Genomic DNA, 8,766 nt, shown 5'->3' with positions numbered 1-8,766 from the left:
ATTCCACATCCATGCATAACTACAGCATTAAACTACAGCTTTTTGCCCTGACTAGGTGGGATAGATAGGCTGCTGGATAATGCATGTTCTCAGTTCCTAAGAGGTTCAGGCTCAAAACTTCTTTGCTTTTTACACCTCCAAGGAGATGAACTATGAAGTTAACCATTTAATAGGTAGAGAACTGCCAATGTTGTTGTAGCTAATATAGGCTATTGCTGTCTGGGAAGGTAGCACGTCCTGTAAAGTTATGGGAACCCATAACACCGCATATTAATGTCTCATGAAATTCTAACTATTTCCATAATTCTACAAAGGTGTGTGTTGAGGTTTGTTTTACAATGCTCTGTGGGTTTCATTCTGTGCCTTCCCCTTTGTTTTACTACTTCTTCTTCCTCAAAACACTCTATTTCTGTACTGGTTTTTGTATAATATACTTGTTGTGCACAAGAACTAACTTTGTTGCATTAACCACTTCCTCTCTCATAATTTCTTTTAGTTTAAAGAGGCCATTCTTTAGTTAAACCATGTGAAAGTAAGAAAATAGAGGACAGAAAATTCAGTCTTTGGTAAGAAGTAGGCAACATAAAGAAAGGCTTTGCAAAGAACTCTGGCAAGTATTGTCTTGTAAACCTCAGGCTGCATTATTTTTTCATCTTCTTTTTCTTATTTTTCCCTCCTTTTTTGTCAGAAGGAACTTTTTTATTAGTCATTAACAGTTCCTAAGCAACCAAGACTGGAAAATAATACTTTACTGCAAGTTTCAATCAACTAACCAAAGTTATAAACTCCTTCAAAGTAACTGAGGGGTACAGATGGAAATGCCAGACTTATGTTATATGCTTTGATAGATGCATTATAAATTCTACTTCCATTATTCTAAGATAAGATTGCTATCCAGTTGCTGTTCCTTGGCTACATTATTTTTTTCCTTATCTCCCTGATTCTATTCATAGAATACAGTAAGAAATTTATTAGTAATGTATCAGATTTCCTGGTAAGATATGGTCCAACAAATGCTGTTATTATGTTTGTTTGTTGGTTTTTTTTCCCACGTAACCTTTTTCCTCTATCACTTTGCCAGTCTTTGCTGTTTGGGCATTTTCACTGAAGCAATGCTGGCTTCAGTTATCTGAAATAGCATATATTATGGAAAAATTAGGTTGGAATTTTTTGATATTTCGTTACGGTGTAACTGTTCGGGACAAAACCTTTTTGTGGCACATCCTATTTGTTTTTCATTTCCTTGGACTCTTTCAAAAGAGTCAATTCTTATGTCTGGTGTATTTTTGCTTTGTTGAAAAAGAGAATAGGATATTGAGTGAACATTTCAATGAAAATACAAAGGAAAAAAAGGAATGAAAATCAGTTACCAATGCAGGAATAGCTTGGGTTCACTTTAAGCTGAAAATTATCTGGAACCCACTTCTAGGAAATGTGCCTTGTGAATATCCCCAGGTATTCCCCTCACCTGCTGTGAGTGTACACAGCATCTTCAGCCTGAGAACTTGCTGTGCTCTTCCCAACCCATTCCCATAGTTGTGGCTCAGCAGAGAATATTTCCCCTCTCAGTTTTTCTGGAATAACCTCTTGTGCAATCTCTAGCCAGTCTAAGAGTGTCAAAGTGATACTACATATCTCAGGGGGTTTTAATAGTACATTTTTTCTAAGCAGCATGATTTTGAAATGAGTTAGAGTAGGAACAGATGAGCAGCTGGAGGGGGGGAATGCTCAGATCAGGGACTAACATCAGTCCAAAACAAGGTACATGACTGCACCAGGCAAAACTCCAGCCCAAAAATATGTGTCCATGAATCTGCTCCTCAGTTCAGGCTGCAGAGTGAAGAGCAGAAATCCCACAGGCAGCCATGACCCCACAAGCATTTATTTCCAAATAAGGTTGTTGTTACAGATCTCTTAATCCAGGATCTCACAGAGACTGCATCCTACTTTTTAGAAGAGCTACTTGGGCAGGTGCAGCTCCTCATTATAATGGTGAAACTGCTACCAGTGCTTTTTTAAACTTCGATTTTATGTTCCTTTTGAAATGCCTATTCTCTGTGCATTTGGAGGTAGCAGCTGTAGCTGGCTGCATAATATGTTGGAAGTGGTATCTCCTACATGGAAGAGGTTATGAAACATAAACAAAGTAAAGTGCCTTATAATAGTGAAGAGAGGCATTACCAGCTTCCATTGAAAGAAGGATGTGATAAATCTGTGCCTTGGGTAGTCACTTCTTGATATCTGTTAGGCACTCAATCAAGACTCCATAGAGAGATATAAAGATCTCATTTTCTTGGGACCAAGTCAGAAGCATTTATGTAGCCATCAATGGAAATTATTCAGTTGAAAACTCCTCTCTAAACTGCCTTCTTGGTGACTTTTAGGAACCTTCCCCAGCTCAACTTACAGGAATAGTTCTTTAAAGCAAACATCCCATAAGTGTTTTCATAAAACTCAAACAAAACCTTTGCATCATATAAAGATTAGTTTCAGCTGCCAGCACTACATACAACCTTTACCCAAGCTCAGCATATTTGGATTGGGTTTTTCACTGAGGCCCCTCAGAACTGAGGTTCTGCAACCCTGATTCAGTATGAGAACCTTTTACTCATAGCTGTTGTGTTGCTGGCTCCAGACATACTGCCCATTCAGTGCAGCTCTGCTCACTGAGAGTAACAACCACTCTCATTATTTCATTTCCTCAGATACTTAGAAATAAAATGCAATTGTCTTATTTTAATCTAAATTTCTGCTGTAGCAGTAAACCAGAAACAATAATTAAAGCCATGACTCAAAAACAAGGGCAAAAATATTTACAAATGCTGATCTTTGTTTCTTTCCTGCCTCTCTGAAAGCCAGCCACGAGGAAGGACTATTAGATGCTAGCAGGTTTTCCTTAGGCAGGAGCAGGCAAAGCAGAATACAGAGTGATTTCAATGCGACACAGGGCTCAGAGCTATGAACTTGCTTTGTTCTTGCCACACACAGATGTCGCAAAAGGAAGCAACTTTCAGCATCCTAAAGAAAAACCCAAAGAAATGTGCATCCAGCTTTCATGTTACAGTAGTTGAAGCACAGTGTTATGCAAACTGCGTTAATCTCAGCATCATTATATGTTGAAATGCATTAAGGAACTAATAGAACAGTAGGATCTCAAGCGATGACATTTTTAATACTTTTTATGTGCAAGCAAGTTTTGCTAGTCATTCTGCAGGGATTAAGAAAAATGGGAAGAGAGGTCAGAAATGCACTAATTTTGAAACCATCCTTACTTTTTCAGTGCAGACAGAGGCATCTGTACGGCACTGCAGACAGCAGAAGAAAGAAACAATAGCCATTACTGTACTGTTGTTCAAATATGTAAACTGTCAGTTCTTCCCATTTTACAGTGGCCAGTAGATGACAACAACAGCAGGGAAATCCAGGAACTAGGCAGCCCCAGCAGCTGACATTAGCTCGAGGTAATATCCCCCCAACAGAGGCTTGTGCTACAGTTTGTGATCCTGTGGCCTCGGCCACCATCAGCCAGCAGGCATCCACCTTGGTCCCAGGAAATGTGATTGAACAGTTGTACTGACACAACAGTTTATGAGAATGTGCTATGAGGGGGTCACTAAAATATTCTGCTTTAAAAGAACTGCCCAAAACCCTCCATTGACACCAGCACAAGTGGTTGCAGATACAGTCTGATTGTATACAGATGGGGACAGGAAAGCCAAAGCTCACCTGGAGCTGAATCAGGTGAGGCAGGTGAAAACCAGCACAAAGGTCTGACAACAGCAAAAGAAAGACATGGGGAGATGTAGGCCCACTGTGAATGGCAGAAGGGGTCCTGGTGGTGACAAAGGACATGGAAAAGCCCAAAAAACTAAATGTCATCTTCAGTTCTGCCTTTACTTGGAAGACTAATCTTCAGGAATCCCAAGCCTTTGAGACAAGAACAAGTCTGCAGCAAGGAAGACTTACCCTTGGTGGAGATGGATCAGGTTAGGGAACATTTAACCAAGTAAGTCCATGGGATGCGATGGGAGGCACACAGGGGTGCTGAGGGTGCTGGCTGATGTCACTGTGAAACTCACTCCTTGAAATGTCATGGGGCCTGGGAAATGTTCCTGAAGAGTGGAAGAAAGCAAATGTTATTCCCATCTTCAACAAAACTAAGGAGGAGGATCCAGGGAACTGGTCAGCCTCACTTTGGTCCCTGGGAAGGTGACAAAGAAACCAACCCCATAAACCATTTGCAATGAGTATTCAGCATGTATTTACAAAGGGAAATTCATTCTTACTCAATGTAACAGCCTACAATGAGGTGACTAGCTTGACAGATGAGGGGAGAGCAGTGGATGCTGTTTACCTTGCCTTCAGAAAGGCTTTCCACTCTGTCCCTGGTAATATTCTCATAGATAAGCTGACAAACTGTGGGGTAGATATATGGACAAGGAGGTGGATTGGAAACTGGATGAACTACTGGGCCCGGGGATCAGCAATACAAAGTTCAGCTATACAGAGTTCACTAGTGGTATGTCCCAAGGATTGCTACTGGGGCCAATACTGTATACAAGTGCATGGCCAGTCTTTGCGAACGAAGGTTTTGGGAAAGGTCTTTTACCTTTCCAGCCTGCGCAATGGATTTTTTAGGTGAGACACAGCCTGCGCTGAACTGAGCCCACCCTTTAATCCTAAGGTTCATCTGCTGGGGCCAAGCGAGCTTGGACAATGGCAGTGAGGTCCTCAGGACGTAGGTTTGTTTAGAGTGACCTTCTCATAGATGGATGGCCTCACAGGGCTGACAAGCTCCATCTGCCCGGGGGAGTATCCCTGACCAGGAATCGAACCCGGGCCTCGGCAGTGAGAGCACCGCATCCTAACCACTAGACCACCAGGGGTCCCCAATACTGTATAACATCTTCATTAATGACCTGTGAAGAGTGTACCCTCAGGAGCTTTGCAGAGGATAGTAACCTAGGAGGAGTGTCTGATACTCCACATAGTTGGGCTGCCATTCGGATTGGCCTCAGAGGTTGGAGAAATGAAAGTAGGAATCTCAACTGCCACAGAATGGTTGAGGTCAGAAGAGACCTCTGGAAGTCATCTGATCTGGAGGCATGGTCTGACTTAATATGCACTTATCTGCATCCCTTTACAGAAATGTCCCTTATTTAATAAGATGAAGGATATGTTCTGCTAAAAAATAATTTCATCCATTCCTCCTATACTAGTCAGAGACTTTTTCCAGTTATTGATGGTTCACTGTATCTAATTATACCCTTACATTATGCATAATTTAGATGCTATGAACTTTGTGCTATGTTCATCTTTCTGTCTGCCAGCTTTCTGAATTTGTTCAGTAGCTGCTTTTGAAAGAACAGGATTATGGCTGCTCTGTGGAAGCGAAACCTGGTCTTAACAGTGAGTCAGTGAGACCTGCTACTTCAGTGCTATCAGTACCTGCTGGAAAACCAGCTGTCTGGAAAATTACATGCAGGGACATTTCAACCAAGGGCAGATAGATAATGCATGTGCCAGCACTCCAGTAGTTGCTGATTGGACTCTACAAATGTAGAGTCCAAGGGCAGAACTAAGATTGGTGTACAGCTCTGGATCTTTGAAATCAGATTCTAAATGAGAGTCAGTCTCCAATTTAGAATTTCGTAGGTGTAGTAGGTAGGATCTCTGCAATGGACCCTACCACCTATGACATTTCTGAGAAAAGCAATAGATACATTTTATTCAAAAAATGGATCTGGAAGGTTAAGCATAAACAGTAAAACCATAATTGCAAGTTAGTTCTGAAAGTGCATGAAAAAGGCAGTTTTTCATGAAGGATATTACTGAAAAGGTATCATAGGTGTGTAACACTTCTCTTACTCTTTTTGTTGCTGTTGTCCCTGTGAAGCTGTGTATCAGCATTAAATTCCCTTTGAGTCTGTTGTCCTCTTTATTAGATGATCCTGATGACGACTGAATAAAAGGACTGACTGCTTCAATGGATCAATCCAATAATTGGCAGAATGTGTGTGACCCATTTCAAGTAGGGAGTATGGGTGTCCAAAATTATCTTTCTCCTCTGTACACAAAAATATGCATGCAAACTGTACTCTGCAGAAACAAAGAGTTGACTAAAAATAAAATTTTAAGTGCCAAAGTTAAAGCAAAAGGTTGTCCACATAACAGTTCTACCCTCCTGTATATCAGTTATTTTTATTGTACATAATTTGAGTGTCTTTGTTGTATATTTAAGGTGGATCTTATTCTAAGGGCCATATTCTGACAGATTGTTTAAAAAATATTTTTACAGGTCTCAGTAGGAACATTTGATGGGGTAAAAATGATTAAAGCTTTAAATTTATTTGGGTACTGACTTGCTGCTAGTGTGAATGGGAAGTACCAAAATAGCTAAAATGTTCTAGACCTAAGGCATTATTCAACATAAAATCAAATCTTTGAAATTTGGGTCCTGAACTCATTTGCTGATATCTATTACGCTGCCAGAAAAAAAGGTGGAAAGTGGCACTTGCAAATTATATACTATTTTGGTCTTTTGCATAAGTTACTTCCTCATGAATCTTTGTCAAACCCCGAACAATTTCAAAATTATAGTGTGTCTGACTCATTGAGGGAGGGTATGGGAAACAAATTACTCATGTGAATTTTTTTACTAGTGCCCATCTTGGTTCCTCACCAAAGTCAAGAGACACACAGTGCTGTGAAGAACCTTCAAATGCTTTACAAGACTGCCTGTAAGTAACACTTTAAGGTTAATATCAAGGAACTTGGGATAGTAATCATGGACTAAGTTAGCTGTTCTAAGGGAAAAGGAATTGCTTTAAGTTAACTATTGTCACCTGGAGGGTGTATTCTTAAAGTTCAGGAAACAATTTAGTCCTAAGCTCTTCCAAAACTATGCAGAGTTATTCTGTGTAGAAAAAGGGACTATGTAATCTCTCATGTTCCCGTCCATCCCTCACACTGGAATTTTATGTGTTTTGTAGAGTTGTTTTCGGCAGTAGGGGAACTACCATTTGGGTTTCCCAAACTGTGCCTCCATTCCTGCTGGTGCTTTAAGGGAAGAATATGTCTGTGAGTTTGTTGCATCACAGCTTTCTAACACAGCCCATAGTGATGTGAGAAAATTTGATTTCTTGTTCTATGTCCCTTCCATAACTATCCATTTTCTACAGCTGCCCATAACGCATTTTCTGTGTCTTGCTCTGAGTGCCCAGCTTAGACAAATATAACCTGCTAGCAATGAAGAAACAAAGGAAGAGCTTGATCTCACATGGCTTTGGATAGCTCTGTCTGAGTAATCCAGACACTTTTCATAGTTGAGCTAGAGAAAAAGGTCTTCTAGAATGCAATCCATCTGTTGTAGGGGTGGACTTCTAAGACAGGTCTGAAATATGATTCTGGGGGACTGCCCTTTTCTCCTCATTGACATATAAACAGCTCAGATGTGGACATCACAGAATGGCTTGGGTTGGAAGAGCCGTTTAAAGTTCATGTTGTCCAATCTCCAGTGCTATAGACATTGATATTAGACGACATCTAATCAATTTGTGGCATCCTAAAGAGTTGTTACTATATTACAGTGTTCACAATTTTCCCCAGCTATTTTTGCTTGTTTGGTTGGTTTTTCCTGTGTATAAATTGTTGTATTGTTTGTGTTGTTGTGTTATTTTGTATTTCAAGTCCCTATGGACACATATATGATTAGACATTTTAGTCATTGCTTCTGTTTAATGTGTTTAGTACCATTTACTTTTCTTCATCCTGCAGTTAAAAGCAAATAATGTGAATGTGAGGGGATAGTTAGAGTAACATTGATGGATTTTTGATTGGGCTTTTATTTCTCTGCTGAATGTCCTGCATTGACCAAAGGAAACAATGTGAGACTCCCTCCTGTATTTTTTCCTCTTACTAAACCGTAGTTCAGCACTGGATTTTTTGATGGTATCCAAAAAAGGGAAGTAATTCTCTTACATTTCAATGTAACTGATCCAGGCTAGAAAAGAAGGCTGCTGAAACTGCCAAAAAAGGAAATACTTGTTTTTGTATTCTTATTGTGTGCTTTCTCTTCTTTAATTCCTGTATAAAATCCCAGCAGGATTTATGAGGCAAGATCATTGAAGCTTTAGCATCAATGGCATATAAGTTTCAAATTTAACCTAAAGTCTCTCTTAATAAGACTTTATTTTCATATATAAGAATCCTGCACAACATGGAGGGCCAAGGGCCTGCCAAACTGCCGTACTCCTTCTGAGATCATCTGTGCAGAGAAAAGTTGTGTCAGACTTTGTGCAAAGGCACAAAAACTGGATGGTACTACTCAGTCCTAATTCAATGGCTTGTAGTCCTACAGCTTTGTCTGAGTTAGGTCTGTATCAAAATAGAAAGTAGACTTAGCTATCTGACTCTGTTTATCATGCTTTGTGAAATCAGCTGTGCCTCTATTAAAAAGAAGTCAACTATTTAGTAAATCCCATTCTTTTACTCACTATACACTTTTAGGACACACCTGCTTCTTCCATTAATATTAAAAATTGGCGAGGTGTTTGCATGGGTGGCTAATTCATACACTAGAAATGTAGGCCTGCTGATCGTGTCTAAGCAAGCAGTAGCTTGGGTAGAGAATGTTTCACAGATGCTTCCCACAAATGCTACACATTTTGATCTATCGCAGTTGGACTAGAAGATCGTTGTTGGCCCCTTCCAACTCAATTATTCTATTCTATTCTATTCTATTCTATTCTATTCTATTCTATTCTA

Source organism: Neopelma chrysocephalum, unplaced genomic scaffold (assembly GCF_003984885.1).
Source record: "Neopelma chrysocephalum unplaced genomic scaffold, ASM398488v2 Primary Assembly neopelma1_86, whole genome shotgun sequence".
In the NCBI taxonomy this organism is placed as follows: domain Eukaryota; kingdom Metazoa; phylum Chordata; class Aves; order Passeriformes; family Pipridae; genus Neopelma; species Neopelma chrysocephalum.
This window is presented reverse-complemented; position numbering follows the sequence as displayed.